This window comes from Patella vulgata, chromosome 3 (genome assembly GCF_932274485.2).
Source record: "Patella vulgata chromosome 3, xgPatVulg1.2, whole genome shotgun sequence".
In the NCBI taxonomy this organism is placed as follows: domain Eukaryota; kingdom Metazoa; phylum Mollusca; class Gastropoda; family Patellidae; genus Patella; species Patella vulgata.
The window spans coordinates 63,206,003-63,224,661 of NC_065881.2; the positions used below are offsets into that span (position 1 = coordinate 63,206,003).

Sequence of the window (18,659 nt, forward strand, 5' to 3'; positions counted from 1 at the left end):
ATAGGGTCAAAAGCCGCTCGTACGACCCCCGACGCGACCTTCAAAAACAACCGGTCAAATCTTCACGTAGTGTAGGCTAAGGGCATCGAAAGTATATAAAAAAAGAAACGAAACTGTATTTTAATCAGATTGGCCATTGGTTTTCCGGATGGGACGAAAAGCTTGGGTCCTGTATATACATGCTGCGTAAAAGACATTTGGAATTCGATTAGAGTAGACGGAAAAGGAGCTGCCCGGTCAAAATTCTGCTCATAAGACAGTGAAGGGTGTATGCCCGCCTTGATGCAGTGGCGAACGCGGGATAATTGAAGGGCCTCCACCTGAATCTACCACTTCGTCAGCTCCGTTGGTAAAGACATCTAGAAAATTAATGCGGTTTGTTCATTTGGTTGTAAGTAAGAATCCTATTGAAATTACCAATTTAGAACTTCGTGGGGTTGTTCAAAGGTGTATTAGTGGGGGGAAACTAATCTTTCAGGTCGTAAATTGCGGACCTGTTTTGACGGTTTCATTTTCCGGCTATGGTTGATTTTTAAAGCTTGTAGTTCTCTATGAAATTTTTTTTTTAAAAAATGTGGTAGTATTTGGGTTAAACGGGGAACCCCGTGGAATTTTCCACCCCAGAACTCAAGACTTATTCCCAATAAATACAGCTGTACAAAAGAAGATACACACCAAGACTTCTATTGAAATGAATACTAGTGGCATCGGCCGAATAAAACACGATTAGGAATGGGCCATATTTAGAACAATAAGTGTAAAAAATTATACCTCCGATGCAAAATTTCAAGCCAGATTTTGTTGACACATCAGCTCACTGATGCCAAACCTCGGCCACATTTAAAGACTGTCAAGAGTAAATGTCGACAGTTCTACAGTAGCATCACCTTAGCAAACTGGGTAAGTTAATAATTTGCTTTAGAGTTACCCTAATGATTCTTGAAAAAACAAGCGGTTGCCATGCAAGATCCGCCCACATTTTGCAAGAGATGGACAGAGAACAAGCTCAAAAAAGAAGCGATTTTTCGTACAATCAAGGGCCATAATTCAGCAAGTTACCATCCGATATGCGCGAATATCGACAGAAACCAGGATCTTATAAACACGTATTTCAAGTTTCATCAAAATCGGATTAAAACTGTGGCCTCTGGAGGGCCCACAACCTTGATATACCATATATTCAGAGGCGTAGCCATGAAATATATATTGGGGGGTCCGCAACCCTAACCCCTAACCTAACCCATTTTTAAAACCCCTAAAAAGTATAAACAAACACCATGTGGCCATGCTGTCAACCAAGACACCGCGTGCAAAAGCATTATGGTTACGTTGCTGGCTGGCCATAATTGTTGTAAATAAATAGAAGTTTGGGCCTACTATGTAAAAAAATTTTTTTGGGAGGGTGGACCCAAGTATATTCAGACCCCCCCCCCCCCCCCCCCGAAAAACAATTGGATCCTCCATGTGTGACACCCATGCATATATTTACATTATTTGCGAACGAGGGGCGGCCATTTTGTCCGGCAGTTTTGGGCCGATTTTCACGAAATTCAAACTCAACAACGGTGACGGTAATATATTCAAACAGTTTTTTTTAAAAGTCAGATAAAACTTTTTACTTCAAGAAAAAAAATGAAATGAAATGGGGTTTAACGTCCTACTGTTCTGCTCCTAACCTGGGCTAATGAAGACGGGCATACGCCATACAGTGTGCTATGAGGGAAATTTTGCCCGGACAGCGGCACTACGGCCTACTCTTATATCGAATTCAAACTGCCAAGGGATCTTTTACGTGCACGCCAAAGTGTACACGGGACCTCGGTTTTTCATCCCATCCGAACGACTAGACAGCTTTCCTTCTCAGGCCCTCCGTCCTGCATCACTGACAAGGGAGAACCACGCCGGAAAATCTGGATGAACTTTCTCGGCCAATGCAGGGATCGAACACCCGACCTCCAGGCTAGCGAGCTAGCGTCTTACCCACTTAGCCACGTGATTCCCTTTTACTTCAAGATTAACCACAAGCTAAAATGGCGATTTTTCGAACATTCAGGGGCCATAATTCTGGAAGTTAAGATCCGATATGCGCGAATAATTGGGTTATAAATATGTATTTCAACTTTCATCAAAGTCGGGGCGACAACAATATACGTCCACATGAAAATGTGGGCGTATAAAAACAAACATTCTTTTTCTTTAAAAAAAGAGTTAATTTCTTCAAATCAATGTCATGATTTCTATTCATGGTGTTAAATAAAGCAACATCTATATTAAAATAAATAGAGATGTAATTGTATCATTGACAAACATTATTTTACAGCTTAACCATCAGTGTATACAATAAAATTATTTACCCATTTATAACAATACAATTCCGAATGACTGGATCAATATTACAAAACAAGCATTATACTATGAATCATATCCCATAAGGGATGTGACATATGTGAAAATATGGGCTCCTAATATCCAATATTTAAGACACAATGAACATTGTGTAATCAGTACATGAGTAGTGTATTCAAAGAAAATGAAATGAAATGTGGTTTAACGTCCTACTGTTCTGCTCCTATACTGGGCTAATGAAGACGGGCATACGCTATACAGTGTGCTATGAGGGAAATTTTGCCCGGGCAGCGGCACTATCGCCTAATCTTATATCGAATTCCAACTGCCAAGGGATCTTTTACGTGCATTCCAATGTTTACACGGGACCTCGGTTTTTCGTCTCATCCGAAGGACTAGACAGCTGTCCTTGTCAGGCCCTCCGTCCTGCATCACTGACAAGGGGAAACCACGTCGGAAAATCGGGATGAACTTTCTTGGCCAATGCAGGGATCGAACACCCGACCTCCAGGCTACCGAGTCAGCCCCTTACCCACCTAGCCACCGTGGCTCCGTGTATTCAAAGATATCGGGCACCATTTGTAATGAACAAAGAAAAACATATCCTACAAGACCGTGCAAATTTAATAGTAATGGTTGATTCACAAATGGCAAAATAATAATTTTAAAGAATGTGTAGAATGGACTTTGTGGGCCTAAATGACTGTTGTTCAATTTGGACTGTTCACACATAATTGATTAGAAATTACAATAATATTTTTAAAAATCGAATACAGATCACCTTATAATACATTCATAGTACATTAATATGTGCTTTTAGACCCATTTTCATGTATTTTAAGGTTCCAAACAATAGAGCCATACAACTCTTTAATTTCAAATCAATCGGAAAATAATTTAGCCACTAGAGCGTGATTTAATAATTGATCAATGGCAATTACTCTGAGCCATACAACCCTTTAATTTCAAATCAATCGGAAAATAATTTAGCCACAAGAGCGTGATTTGATAATTGATCAAGGACAATAACTCTGAAAGTAATTCTAGACCTCCTCAACTCATGAAAATAAACATTGTGCATAAAGGCAAGAGAGAGAGAAATGGGGTTTAACGTCCACTCGCCACAAACTAGGTCATTTCGGGACTAACATATGGTTTAATTTTATTTCAATAATTCGATTGCGCGTAGGGGTCGTTAGCAGTGGGAGGAAACCGAGGGACCCGGAGAAAACCCACGAGGTTGGACAGGCAACCCTACTCCTTGTCACGTACAAGCATGGATTCGAAACCCCGCCTGTTGACTCAATGACAGGCTTTATGACACAGCACGCACGTGCTAACCATTCGGCCATCCAACCCCCTATGTGCATAAAGGCACTTGAAAGAGAACTTAAGCCTCTAGAGCTTCCATGGACCAACGATTTGGACCACTTCAGGGTGGGTTAATAAAAATTCTGTCTTTCTGGCTGTAATTATTGGTAATTGCTGAAAATCAATAGGCTGATTCTGTCTCATGACCTTAAACACTGTGAATTGGATGATAATTTTAGCCTCTAGAGCGTCCACAAGAAAGTTGGTGATAGTCTATCATATCAGAAGTTGTTCTCATTTCGCAAATTACAGAGAACAGTGGTTGATTAACAATGATTGCAAAAATAAATTGGCTAACTCAAAAATAAACTTTTAATAAACAGTTTTACAGGAGTAGTTAGAGGAGTTAGTTCAGATCGAAAACAGTGAAAGTGTGGACTGGAACACATCTTGTTGCTTCATCTAAGCCTGTTGAAATGAAAAAACATTCAAACATTGTAAGATGATTTCTGCTATTGAGCCTGAGACGTAATAATTTTGAAGGAGGAAAGCAAGGAAATTGGGTTTAACATCCACTCAATTGATCAACATCTTGCATGGATGATAGATCTTCTAATGAGCAACACAGCCACTAGACAACTTCCCCGTCCATCCCGAATGAAAGGTTCTTTTGATCTAACAAGGATGGGGTGTCACAAGCAGTCTAAGGCACGTGTAAAGATCATGATGAGGTATGATGTTAGTTTCTTCCCTGTAAGTTGAGTCATGGGTTTCGCTCCAGATTTCTGCTTTTCTTCCAATGTTTCAAGCGAACTGCCGTCATAAAATATCCATGTCAGTCCCAAAATGACCTAGTTTGTGTTGATGTAAAGTTAAATCCCATATCTATCTCACTGTCTTAAAGTAACAAACAGGCAGTGGCGGCGCCAGCCGTCGGTGATTGGAGGGGCAAAGCTGGGGCAATGGCCAGGGTTAAAGGAGCCAAGTCGCTAATATTTGGGACCTAGAAAATGACACAAATGGGTCGCAACGCATACAATAATGTAATATGAATGCATATAAATTGATTTACATTCAATCGTTTCTGTTTTTACTGTAATTTCTAATCAGTTAGGTTCGGCGAAATACGTCAGTATTCTCAATCGAATGTCAATCTCTAGCGTCTGGTTTTCCCAGTCTACGCCGATAGTATTTATTGGGCATGCTCTCCAGATAAGAATATAGCGTCACCGTTTGACATGACTTGTGGAATATGCCTAGCCACGTTTTTCGAGTCCCTTATTACAAATAGGGCTGAAACACATTATGGTACAATGTAAAATGTTTATTTTGTCTTAAATATTGGATATCAGAAGGTTATCTTTTCCCGGTAAGATCACAACATCAATGTTGATTTAAAGCGACAAATAAATGGTGTTTTCAATGTCGAAGATTTTTGATGATATTGAGTTAAAGACTTAGCTACTTTAAGGGGGCAAAGGCACGAGCTTCAACTAGGGGTAGGGTGCCTCCCCCAGAAAATTTTGAAAAACAGGTTGCCGAAAATGCAGCCTGGCAGTATTTCAGGCACTGATCGATGAGGTAAAGTGTCAAACGAACGGACTTGCGAATCAGGACGAAGCCCACTCACGAGCGTCAAAGTAGGGAGTCCTCCCCCAGAAAATATTGAAAAATAGACTGCCGCAAATGCTGTCTTACGGTATTCTGTCAGGCACCGATCGTCGAGATAAATAGATCTGCCCAGATACCGTTTGTCGCCTGATCACTAGTTTATCCGACTAGAGAACAAAATGTCAAACGAACGGACATGCGAACCTCAACGAATTCCCCTTGTGAGCGCCAAAGTAGCGAGTCCATTGGGGACCTCGCCAAGAAAATTTTGAAAAATAGACTGTTGGAAATGCTCTACAACATGCAAGTTTATGACTGAGTGGGGATGTGGGATTTATTCACCGTAGACGGTATTGATTACCAAAACGTATCACAAATACTTTTTTTTATTTTCTAAAATTATTGGGGGGGCGCCGCCACTGCAAACAGGAGACAAGATAAATTCTTTGTCGTGGAAATAAAATATCTATTTTTACATGATTATCAAAATTACTGATAAATGGGCTAATTACTTGGATTATGAACAGAAATGAATGACAGGGGGTTTTATGTCCACGTGATACAAACTATGTCATTTCGGAACTAACATATTATTCAATTTTACAAGCAAAGAATCGAAACCACACCCCTTAACTCAATGACAGACATTACCATTTAACTTGCACGCATTAATCCATTCGGCCACCCAACTCGTGGATTATAAACAATGTGTCAATTCTCGCTAAGGTATAACTGTTAAGGAGTATAGACTACAGCTGACATATCGATTGACTTCTTAATTAAAAGTTTTATCAAGCTGCATGTCAGGGTTGGGCAATAATGGAAAAAAAATATTGTGATAAAAATTTATCAAATATTACGATAAACAAGACAGTGACAGTAAGTAACCGGGGTAAATACTGTCCAACCTTGACCATAGTGTTCCTCGATTACGAGTCCTTGTATCAGTTGTGACCTCTTGCATTGCCAATTATCATCTATATTGGGACACGATAATTATCATCGCGATAATTTTGGTTGTCACAGTATACCGGTTTTTCGATATTTTCTAAGTAAGTCCGATCACAATATACCGAAATACCGGTATATCACCCAACCGTATTGTACGTAGATTGATTTACAATAAGATAGTGGCTAGTTCATTGTTTTTTCAATCAGCAGTTTCAAACATCAAACAGATATATCTGACAATAAACAGTCAATTAAGTTCCCTGCTCTAAAGACATTTGTTCAGGTAGACTTCTTACTAGTAACATTAATCATTTTCAATAACCCTCCTTACTTCACAGAAAATTAACATGAAGAAAAAAACATTTACTTTGCCATTTGAAAGGCTAAGTATGAACTGAATACAAAACATTGTAAAAATTCATCTCCAGTTATCTGTTCCAGATCCTTTAAAATAACACTATCATTAATAACAATGTCACCAGTCATATTGGTTTGTTTTCTTTACCAAAAAATACAGTACTCTTCAGTCCTTTATCACAATAAAAAGTCAGATTCACATCACATTAAAGAAGAATTCCAGTAGTTGTAAATTCTTTATACTTTTTCATTATCTGTTAAAATTATTTCCACAAAATTTCATTTTGCCTTTAATTAACAAACTGAGATGTTGGCTGTGATCTTATCTGGGAATAAACCGAACCATGCACTCATTATAGTGACTGGGTGAATACACAAATGAAGTCACTGGAATGAAGGCTAATATAGCATGTGCGTTGCTTTGTTTACAATGGAAATGAAAGTTACACAGCTGGCACATTTATTAAAGACAAAAACTATTTGTATGGTATGTTTGAAACTATTTGTAGAGTATGTTTGAAACTATTTGTTGAGTATGATTGAAACTATTTGTAGAGTATGATTTGAAACTTTTTGTAGAGTATGGTTGAAACTATCTCAATACTAGATAATAATAAAATATAGAGAACAGCAATGACTGGACTTCCCATTTAAATTTAATTCTAGAATCAATGTGGAACTTTATCTGCTATATCTCCTCTACCAATGGTACTGAGTCCTTTAGCTATTTTTTTTATCGTTGGGCTTTCATCTTTCCTTTTCCATTCCGCTAATATTTGATATTTAATCTCTCTTGCTCCATCTCTCTTATAATTTTGGTCAATCTCGTCTATTTTAGCTTCGGTTAATCCAAGGTATTTTCCAAGTCTTTCAGCATCTTTGGTTTTAATATCTTGAGCTATATCATCTAACAATTTTTGTGGTACAATGTCCATTCTTGCTGTGAAATGAAATAAATGAAATCAAATAAAAATAAATGCAACTACAATGCAAAGAAATGGATTATTGTATATCTTGGTAACACATATTACCATTAAATCTTTTTAAAACTAATCAATCCTATTTGATCTGTATTTCTCATATGTATACATACTTTAAAACAAGTGGCCAAGGGGCCTAAATATTTTTGTGCTATAAAAACATTGTTTGAAATTTTTAAACAATTATAGATCTGGGTTTCTGATATTTATTATTATACACCCACATTTCATGTGAGAGTATATTGTTGTAACCCTGGACTGTCTATCAAAAATTTTTGTAAGTAACCACTCGACAGGTCAGTGATTATGAGGTTTTTTTTATCGAACAACCATTTGAAAAATCAAAATAATAAAGAGGGACAATATTAAAATTGAGTCACAGTTTATTTCTTTGTGAAGTAATCACCCAATTCAGAATCAAGCAACTATTTGAAAATTCATAATAATGAGGAGAAACAATACCAAAATTGAGTCACACTTTTATTTTTTTGTAGAGTAATTGCCCCTTTCATCAAAATCTTGTAGTGATAATAATTTGAACTTACTTGATAATGGCTTTTTTGCCTTAATATTAGGCAGTGTTGATTGATTAGATTTAATATTCATTACCATACCAGTACCTATTTGTACATTTCCAGCAATATGAGGTGTACCTGTGTTGATGTTATATCTGGCTCCTTCCGGTGCTATAATAAAATATAGGTTGTCAGGCAATGAAACATACACCCATTAGCAGCTAAGTTGTGAAGAATGGACATGGGTGACAGAAAGATACAACCACAAATCAATCAATACAGTTCTTTCTTTCAATATGATTGACTTCCAATGTAAATTCCAGAAAGATCATAACTTAAAAAGTCTTTAACTCAGAATCATCCAAAATCTTCGACAATGAAAACTCAAATTATTTGTCAATCTAAATCAACACTGATGTTGTGATCTTACCAGGAAAAGATGGGCTTCTGATGTCCAATATTTAAGACAAAATAAACATTGTACCATCCATTGGTACACGATTCGTGTACCATAATGCATGTCAGCGCCTTTTGTAACAAGGGACTTGAATGAGTCTAGACATATTCCAGTCATGTCAAACGGTGACGCCATATTCTTATCTGGAGAGCATGCGCAATAAATACTATCTGTATAGACTGAATAACCAGACTTCTAGCGTATTTCGCTGAACACAACTGACTAGAAATTACAGTAAAAACAGAAACGATTCAATGTAAATCAGTTTATAATACGTTCATATTACATTCTTATATGTGTTGCAACACATTTGGGTCAATTTCTAGGATCAGAATGTTTGCGATTTAGCTCCTTTAATCAAAGTCTCTATTGCACTGATTTAAATAATGCACATAAAATTCATACAAATCGGATGATAACTTTTGTCATTAGAGAGTTCACAGGGTTTGACAAAGTGAAACACAGGCCATGACTCTAAAAGTAATTAACAGCAATGGCTGAAATTCAATAGACTTCTTCGTTTTACTAATTTAAAGGATACATATACATTTTACACAGATCGGATGATAAGTTTTGTCATTAGAGCGTTCACAAGGTGAAATAAAGTGAAACAAGAGCCATAACTCTAGAAGAAATTAACAGAAATTATTGAAATTAATAGGCTTCTTCATTTCAGTAATGTAAACAACATATATCAATTTCAAAACAATCAGATCATAAATATAGTCTGTAGAGTGTTCACAAGAAAGTGTGGACGACAGAACAACAGACCGTCAGATGGACGGAGGCAACAGCAATAAATTTTAGCACTATGAGCAACTACACATTTTTTCTGATAATAACTTCATGGGTTGTTACTCTTGGTCAGAAATGAAATAAAATGGGGTTTACCTGATACTTTTCCTCATTAATTTTTATACGCCCACATGGAAATGTGTAGTTGCTCATAGTGCTAAAATTTATTTCATGAAGTCCTTCACACAGACTTCATAGTCAATTTCATTTGCATAAACTCAGGAATTGGTAAATATGACCAATATTAGAGCCATGTTTTAATAACTTGTAGAATTATCTTACTCGTGTATGTTAAACTTGCTCCTCTGACAACCCCCTCTTCAGCTGGTACAGCATCTTCATCTAAATTCTATAAAGAGAATAAATTATCTTCATTAAACAACATTACATATTTATCATTACATTCACAATTACCAACTGATATGAAATGAGGAATCTCTTTTCTTTTCTGTACCAATTAGCTAATGAAGACACTAAACATATGCGGAGTCACCAAATAGGTAGGAAACATCCAAATAAACGTTATTTGTTTTAGAAAGGCGAAGTCGTCTTACATTGTAAGAAGTTGAACTAGGTGTTATGTCATGTCAACACATTTATTTTGTCATTTTCAGACAAACATATGTCGTTTTTTTTCTATGATTACATCTTCAGTGATAAAAACAATTTGCCCCATGACATTTTCATATACTCTTTATTGGATTACAACCATAAAAGGATATTCAACAACAGCATGAGCAGCCATTGAGAATTAAGCATGAATAACCCTGAGGTTATTCTTATTCCATGCCAGGATTCAAAACCATGACATCTAGTCGAGAGCTGAGATCCCTTACCAAGACTGCTAGGCAAAATTGACTCCCCCCATCCTTTTATTTGTATGTATGGCAGGTCTTCTTCTCTTCTTACTGTAACTTACCCTGTTCATGATCTTCATCTATTATGCCACTTCACAAGTTTTCACCAAAATAACTGAAATAAAATGCATTCTAAATCAAAGAAGTATTATTACTTTCTACAAGAAAAAAAACCAGATCATTACTTTAACATGTTATTGCACTCAACTAATGAAAATCCAATCACCAGTCTTAAAAAGATTTCTTTCGTACGGCCAGCACAGTTATATATTGTGTGTGGTGCAGTCCTCTTGAAATGACCAAATTACACAACCAGCGGCTGCCAGACAGGATACGCCCACATTTTCGAGAGATGGATAGAAAACAAGCTAAAACGAAAGTGATTTTTCCTACAATCAAGGGCCATAATTCAGGAAATTACAATTCTATATGCGCAAATATCGAAAGGAACCAAGATCTTTGAGTTATAAACTTACATTTCAAGTTTCAACAAAATCGGATAAAAATTGTGATCTCTATAGGGTCCACAACCTTGATATACCATATTTTTACGCAATTTGAGAACGAGGGGCGGCCATTTTGTCTGTCAGTCGTCCTTAGGGTGTAACGGTGATATAATAATACGGTTTTTTAAATCGGATAAAAATTATGACCTCTATAGGGTCCACAAGCTAAAAAAGCGATTTTCCGTACAATCAGGGGCCATAATTCAGTAAGTTACGGTCCGATATGCGCGAATATCGAAAGGAACCAAGATCTTTGGGTTATAAACTTACATTTCAAGTTTCAACAAAATCGGATAAAAATTGTCACCTCTGATATACAATATTTTTACGCTATTTGAGAACGAAGGGCGGCCATTTTATCAGTCAGTTTTTGGCCGATTTTCACGAAATTCGAACTCAGTCGTCCTTAGGGTGTAACGGTGATATAATAATATGATTTTTTAAATCGGATAATAATTATGACCTCTATAGGGTCCACAAGCTAAAAACGTGATTTTTCGTACAATCAGGGGCAATAATTCAGGAAGTTACGGTCCGATATGCGCGAATATCGAAAGAAACCGAGATCTTTGGGTTATAAACTTACATTTCAAGTTTCAACAAAATCGGATAAAAATTGTGACCTCTATAGGGTCCACAACCTTGATATACGATATTTTTACGCTATTTGAGAACGAACGGCGGCCATTTTGTCTGTCAGTTTTGGGCCGATTTTCACGAAATTTGAACTCAGCCGTCCTTAGGGTGTAACGGTGATATTTTAACATGTTTTTTTAAATCGGATAAAAATTATGACCTCTATATGGTCCACAAGCCAAAAAACGCGTTTTTACGTACAATCAGGTGCCATAATTCAGGAAGTTACGGTCCGATATGCGCGAATATCGAAAGGAACCGAGATCTTTGGGTTATAAACTTACATTTCAAGTTTCAACAAAATCGGATAAAAATTGTGACCTCTACAGAGTTCACAAGCCAAAAACGTGATTTTTCGTACAATCAGGGGCCATAATCCATGAAGTTACGGTCCACATGAAAATGTGGGCGTATAAAAAAACTCTACTGGTACCTGTACATGTATATGTGTAAGCTAAAATGATATGAAGTGGGGCTTAACATCCTATTCTTCGGTACCAACTGAACTTTCCCGACCAACACCAGGATCAAACACAGAACCTCCTGGTTAGTGAGCATCGGCCAAGAAAGTTCTACCAGATTTTCCGGCGTGGTTTTCCCTTGTCAGTGATGCAGGATGGAGGGCCTGACAAGGACAGCTGTCTAGTCGTTCGGATGGGACGAAAATCTGAGGTCCCGTGTTTACATTGGCGTGCACGTAAAAGATCCCTTGGCAGTTGGAATTCGATATAAGAGTAGGAGAACAGTAGGACGTTAAACTCCATTTCATTTCATTTCATTTCCTGGTTAGTGAGCCAGCTTTCTACTGACTGAGCTGTTGTAGATCCTATATTATTATGTAAACTGATATTACCACTTGTAAATCAAATCTCAAAACTACTAAACCTCATCCATGGATTGAAGATCTATCTTAAATCTCATACACAATCTTATTTAAAGAGGAACTGGCCTATCTACAAATGAATTTGTTTGGTTTTCACATGATTTGATGATCCAATTTACAATACATTATATATTCTATCCTCAATCCATTGCTGACTTATGATTACACAGGGTTTGTTCGGGTACTTTTTGAGGAGTTTAACTAACACTCGATCAAAATTCCTTAATCCAAGTAGGTAACTGCCTGGATTTGACACTAACCTACTAATTTCCTGTGAACTGACTGACCTATAGTGACTATATAGCGGTGTTCACATCATATTATTGGTTGATAACTCAATAATAGCAATTTACAACACTAAATGTATATTAAATGCCAAAATGATATTTTCCCTTCAAGGTTGCATACAAAATGTCTTATTTTAGAATCACTGATTTTCCGCAGAGCATGGGGCATGAAGAATGCAAATATACCATTCTTTATTTGATATAGTATTTGATAATACTGGCTCCCAGGGGAGGCTTGTGTGAAATTCAAAATCCCCTCACTCACTTATCAGTGTTTTCATCAAACTGCACCATATTATTTATCAGAATTTGTTTCAAAATATCATCCTTGTCGATCAGTAGACAGTACAATCGGCTAACCAAAACTTAGTTTGTCTCAAAAGCTAAATAAATATTATTTGGACAATGATCCTTCCAGTATAACTCAGCATCATTGTGCAATAAATTTCTATCAGATGTTAAAGAGGTAGCAACCTTATTGCGATTCAAGAGTTTATTGAAAGATGGGTTGCCAGGCAACGAAACATACACCCACTGCAGCTAATTCGCCCGGGGAGTCACCAAGTGTTGTCGCATATTTTTTTTATTTTGTCAGAAATGAAAACATTTACAACACACTAAAATCTGATTGACTGAGTGTAACAACCCATTTGTTTTCTGGCTCTGTCTTATTCTAACATTTAGCATACAAAACATATAATATTAATTTGCATAATTATTGGAACTCGCTGAAAATTGACAGGCTTCTTCATCTCATGACCTAAACACTGTATAATTTTTAAGTCAATCGGATATTAACTTTAGTGTCTAGAGCGTCCACGAGATATTTCAAAGTGATCAATGGCCATAACAAAATCACTAGGCTTCTTCGTCTTATGATTTTTGAGAATTTTCACACTAATTGCACACTGAAATTATTGACCAAAGGTTTAATTGAGTTAAACTTCTTTACATGTATATCTAGGGCCAAAATCACCTTAATTAAAGATGCATTATATTAGAGCTTAATCTGTCTATTGCATCAAATTATGCTATAAATTTTATTAATTAGACATTTATTCAGAAGACAAGCCATAATTCTAGACCATTGGATGTTCACGATTTTCAATGATTTGAAAATTGATTGCAAACTAATGAATTATGTTTTAAAAATAGGTTGCCAGGCAACAAAATATACGCCCACAGCAGCTAAATTGCCTGGGCAGTCGACTAGAGTTGTCACATATTTATTCCTTTGTAGGTAATGGGTGGCATTTACAAGACAATTCCATACAGACCATAATTTTCGTTGTTTGAGGGTTCCCAGGGTTCTACAATTTGAAACAAAGGTTTCTTAACTCTGGAAGTAATTTACAGAAATTGCAGAAATTTGACAGGCGTTTTCGTTTTACTAATACAAATGATGCACAATGCATATAAATTTTATACAGATCGATTGATAACTTTGAAGCAATCACAAAGTCCACGAAGTGAAATAACGGCCAGAACTCTAGAAGTAATTTTAACAGAAATAGCTGAAATTCAATTGGCTTCATTGTTTCACTACTTTAAATGATGTATATAAATTTCATACAGATCGGATGATAACTTTTGTCATCCGAGCTTCTACACGGTCTATCAAAGTGAAACAAGGGTCATAACTCTATAAGTAATTAACAGAAATTGCATCCCTAATTTAAATGATGTATATAAATTTCATACAGATCTGATGACAACTTTTGTTAGAGCATTCACAAGGTTCAACAAAGTAAAACAAGGGCCATAACTCTAGAAGTACTTGATGGAAATTGCTGAAATTCAATAGGATTCTTCGTTTCACTAATTTAAATTATGGATATAAATGTCGTACAGATCAGATGATAATTTTTGTCTTTAGAGCAACTTTTTTTATCGGATGCAACAAAGTGAAACAAGAGCCATAACTCTAGAAGTATTTGATGGAAATTGCTGAAATTCAATAGGATTCTTCGTTTCACTAATTTAAATGATGCATATAAAATGTCTTACCGATTGGATGATAACATTTGTCTTTGGCGCTTTCACATGGTTCAACAAAGTGAAACAAGGGCCATGACTCGAGGCGTAATTAACGGAAATTGCTGAAAATCAATAACTTCCCATGATGTCATAACTGACTTCCAGTCATTTTGTATTTAGTTTTTCATCCCTGAAGAAGTTAGTAATTTTACTGACGAAACGTTGGATAATGCGATGGTTTTTTGATATTGTATTCTATTAATTATTGTATATCAACTTATCTGAATATCAAATGCATCATTTTGACTTAGTCAAAATTGATCCCATCAAACCATTAGTAATTGGTTTGTGTTATCTGTTTCTATTGATTGGAAGTTTCTCACATTTCCATGTGGGTGTGTAAGAATGGATAATCAAGAATTTCTTTATTATCGTATAATGGTAGACCTACTTGACAATCGAATGAACGAATTTATCCAATCCAGGACATTTGTGACATTGCCAGGAGCTATTCCAATAATGGACCAACAGTCTGTTTGATAAATAAACCAAACTTTATCATTCTAATCTAACTCTCCCAACTCACTTAGCTGTTTGCCTTAAAAATAGCCATAAAACAGGTAAGGAATTAAGAGTCAAATATTTTTGGACTACACTCAAAAAGCTACCACAGTGCCAGGATCATATCAGGTATTATTACCAATCTGAGAAGTAGAACTTTGTTTTCCAATTCTTGAGTATCATAGATAGGGTAGCCAGTAAGAATCCATGACCACTCGGACCAAAGACCACTCGGACCAAGACCACTCGAACCAATTGATAGACAACTTGGACCAAACAAAAAGACTACTCAGACCAAACGAAAAGACTACTTAGACCAAGTGGTTTAATAATGTAGATAATATGACTAATCGGACCAATAATAAAGTGTTGTTTTAATAAACTGATAATTGTGTTTGTTTTAATATGACTACTCGGACCAATAATTAAATGTTGTTTTCATAAATTGATAATTGTGTTTGTTTTAATAAATTGTGTTTGTTTTAATAGGAAAAATTTTAGTGTTATGTACTTACATGTACATGTACCTGTGGTATTTGATCATAATGAAGTACACCAAAGAAGATCAAAGTACAAGAAAAGGGTCTTCAGGCATGTTATTTAATGAGTATTAAATTAAAAATTATAACTTGTAATTGATGTATTTTTCTATTACTATAATAGTTTTTATATTGCTGTATTACTATCAGTTATTATATTGCTCTTTATATTTTTTTGTATAGGCTGCCTGCAATCAACGAGACTCTGTCTACAAATTCTTCACAAAGGTCCTTGCGTTGCCTTTTCTGCCATCAGAGCACATCTTACCAACTTTTGAGAAATTGAGAGAATAGGCCGACAACGACCAGATTACATCGGTGTTGGATTACAAAAACAACAGCTGGATAACGAATACCATGTGGCCAATTTCATCGTGGTGTGTGTTTGGCCTACTAACCATCCAGCATCAATTGTATAATCCAGAAGGCAAAGAAGGGAAATCTACAATTTTATTTGTTGTTAACCCTGTTGCACAAGGAGGCCAGTCAGTTGCCAGCTCAGATAAAGATAGGTTGCCAGGCAACGAAACATACGCCCACAGCGGCGAAATCGTCCGAGCGGTCGACAAGGGTTTTCGCATATTTATTCCTTTGTAGGTAATCGGGGGCCTTTACAAGACAGTTCCATACAGATCAGATTATAATTTTTGCCGTTTGAGGGTTCACAAGGTTCTACAAATTGATACAAGGGTCTCAACTCTGGAAGTAATCTAAAGAAATTGTTAATATTTGACAGGCTTTTTCGTTTCACTAATTTAAATAATGCATATAAATTTCAGAAAGATAGGATGATAACTTTTGGGGTTAGAGCGTTCACAAAGTGAAACAAGGGCCATAGCTCTCGAAGTAATAAACGGAAATTGCTGAAATTCGATAGGCTTCTTCGTTTCCCTAATTTAAATATTGCATATAAATTTCACAAAGATCGGATGTTAACTTTTGGCATTAGAGCGTTCACAACGTTCAACAAAGTGAAACAAGGGCCATAACTCTAGAAGTAATAAACGGAAACTGCTGAAATTCAATAGGCTTCTTCGTTTCGCTAATTTAAATATTGCATATAAATTTCACAAAGATCCAATGTTAACTTTTGGCATTGCATTGGAGCGTTCACAAGGTTCAATAAAGTGAAACAAAGGCCATAACTCGAGACGTAATACACAGAAATTGCTGAAATTCAATAGGATTCTTCGTTTCACTAATTTAAATAATGCATATAAATTTCAGAAAGATAGGATGATAACTTTTGGGGTTAGAACATTCACAAGGTTAAACAAGGGCAATAACTCTAGAAGTAATAAACGGAAATTGCTGAAATTCGATAGGCTTCTTAGTTTCCCTAATTTAAATATTGCATATAAATTTCACAAAGATCGGATGTTAACGTTTGGCATTAGAGCATTCACAAGTTTTAACAAAGTGAAACAAGGGCCATAACTTTAGATGTTATAAACGAAAATTATTGAAATTAAATAGGCTTTTTCATCTCACTAATGTAAACAACATATATCAATTTTAAAACAATTGGATGATAACTTTTGGCATTTACAAGAAATTGTGGACGATGGATGGACGGATGGACCGACCGACGGGGCGACGGCAATATACGACCACATTTCCATGTGGGCTTATAAAAATGGTGTCAGAAGGGAAGTTGAAAAGATATCAAGTGCGACAGACAAGATCAATACAAGGAAAGCTGTTTACATTGTGGAAATTATATAACGAAGAGGCCATCAGCACCAACCAGCTCCTGAAGAAATGCGGTTCAATATATTGGCCAAGCGACTAGGTTATATTGTTTTGATCAGACTGGGCCAATAAAGAAGGGCATATGTCACGGCATATTAAAAACTTAAAAAAAAAAAAATATTTAATAAATTGTTGATGTAATTATTGATGTAATAAATTATTGATGTGAAAAATTGGTGTGATAAATTGTTTATTAAATTGTTGATGTAATAAAGATGAATATTTACTGTTATGTACTTATCCATAGCTTGTTAACTTATGTGTATACTCACCTGTAAATTATTCACCTCTTTGTGATTAAATAATAAATTAATAACATTTATTGTCTGTAGTTTATTTTTAAAATGAATAAGATAAATATTGGTCCGAGTGGTCTTACAATATAAATTAATTGGTCCAACCCTGAGTGGTTGGATGGCCGAATGATTAGCACATGCGCACTGTATCATAAGGCCTGTCATTGAGTCAATTGGCGTGGTTTCGAATCCCTGGTTGTACGTGACAAGCAGTTGGGTCACCTGTCCAACCGCGTGGGCTTTCTCCGGGTTCTCCGGTTTCCGCCCACTGCTAAAGAACCTTACGCGCAAGCGAATTATTGAAATAAAATTAAACCCCAAAATGACCTAGTTTGTGTCGAGTAGATGTTAAACCCCATTTCTCCCTCTCTCCCCAACCCCAAGTGGTCTTTGGGTTTGTCCGAGTAGCAAACATAAATATTGGTCCGAGTAGTCTTACAATATAAATTAATTGGTCCTAGTTCTAGTGGTCATTTGGGTTTGTCCGAGTAGTCTTTGGTCCGAGTGGTCTGGATATAATAATAATCTCTTTATTTGGAAAGTGTAGAAAATTAAGCCTTGGGACTTTCTTACTTTTTGCCCTTTTAATAACATTAAGCATGCATAAAATCAAGAACAAATGTGTTGACATAACAAACAATAATATACCGGTACATATAGGCCTACTACTACAATTTTAGGCCTACATACATATAAAAATTGTAATAAATGTGACAGTACTAGGCTATTAGTAATTATAGACCTTGGCCTAATACTCGAGATATAGCCAAACCTCAGGGGAATGGTTATAACTTACATGTAATAACTTCTAGTAATTTAAATTACTGTCTTATTATTCCTTTGACCAAATGTTAAAACACCGAGGGTTGTGCCTTAAACTGCTTTTAAAGCGGAAGTAAATAATCCAACTTTCGATTTCCGTAAATAGACGGGATTTACCAGCCGCGTTTCCAAAATTCTACATTGACCTTTTGCTGAAAAGAAAGGATAGCGGTTCTTTTCTTTATTTTTTCATTCATAAACAAGAATTTTTTTTTATCAA

The 18,659-nt window shown here is 36.1% G+C and overlaps 1 long non-coding RNA gene across 1 annotated transcript; it reads right to left on the reverse strand.

Moving 5' to 3' along the window:
* Nucleotides 1-4,011: 4,011 nt before the first annotated feature.
* On the reverse strand, nucleotides 4,012-18,538 carry LOC126815296 (uncharacterized). Its single transcript, XR_007677853.1, has 5 exons — nucleotides 18,414-18,538; nucleotides 10,243-10,295; nucleotides 9,606-9,672; nucleotides 8,102-8,242; nucleotides 4,012-7,516 (listed from the first exon to the last, which is right to left on the reverse strand). It is a non-coding gene; the product is annotated as an uncharacterized LOC126815296 (long non-coding RNA).
* Between the last annotated feature and the right edge of the window lie 121 nt (nucleotides 18,539-18,659).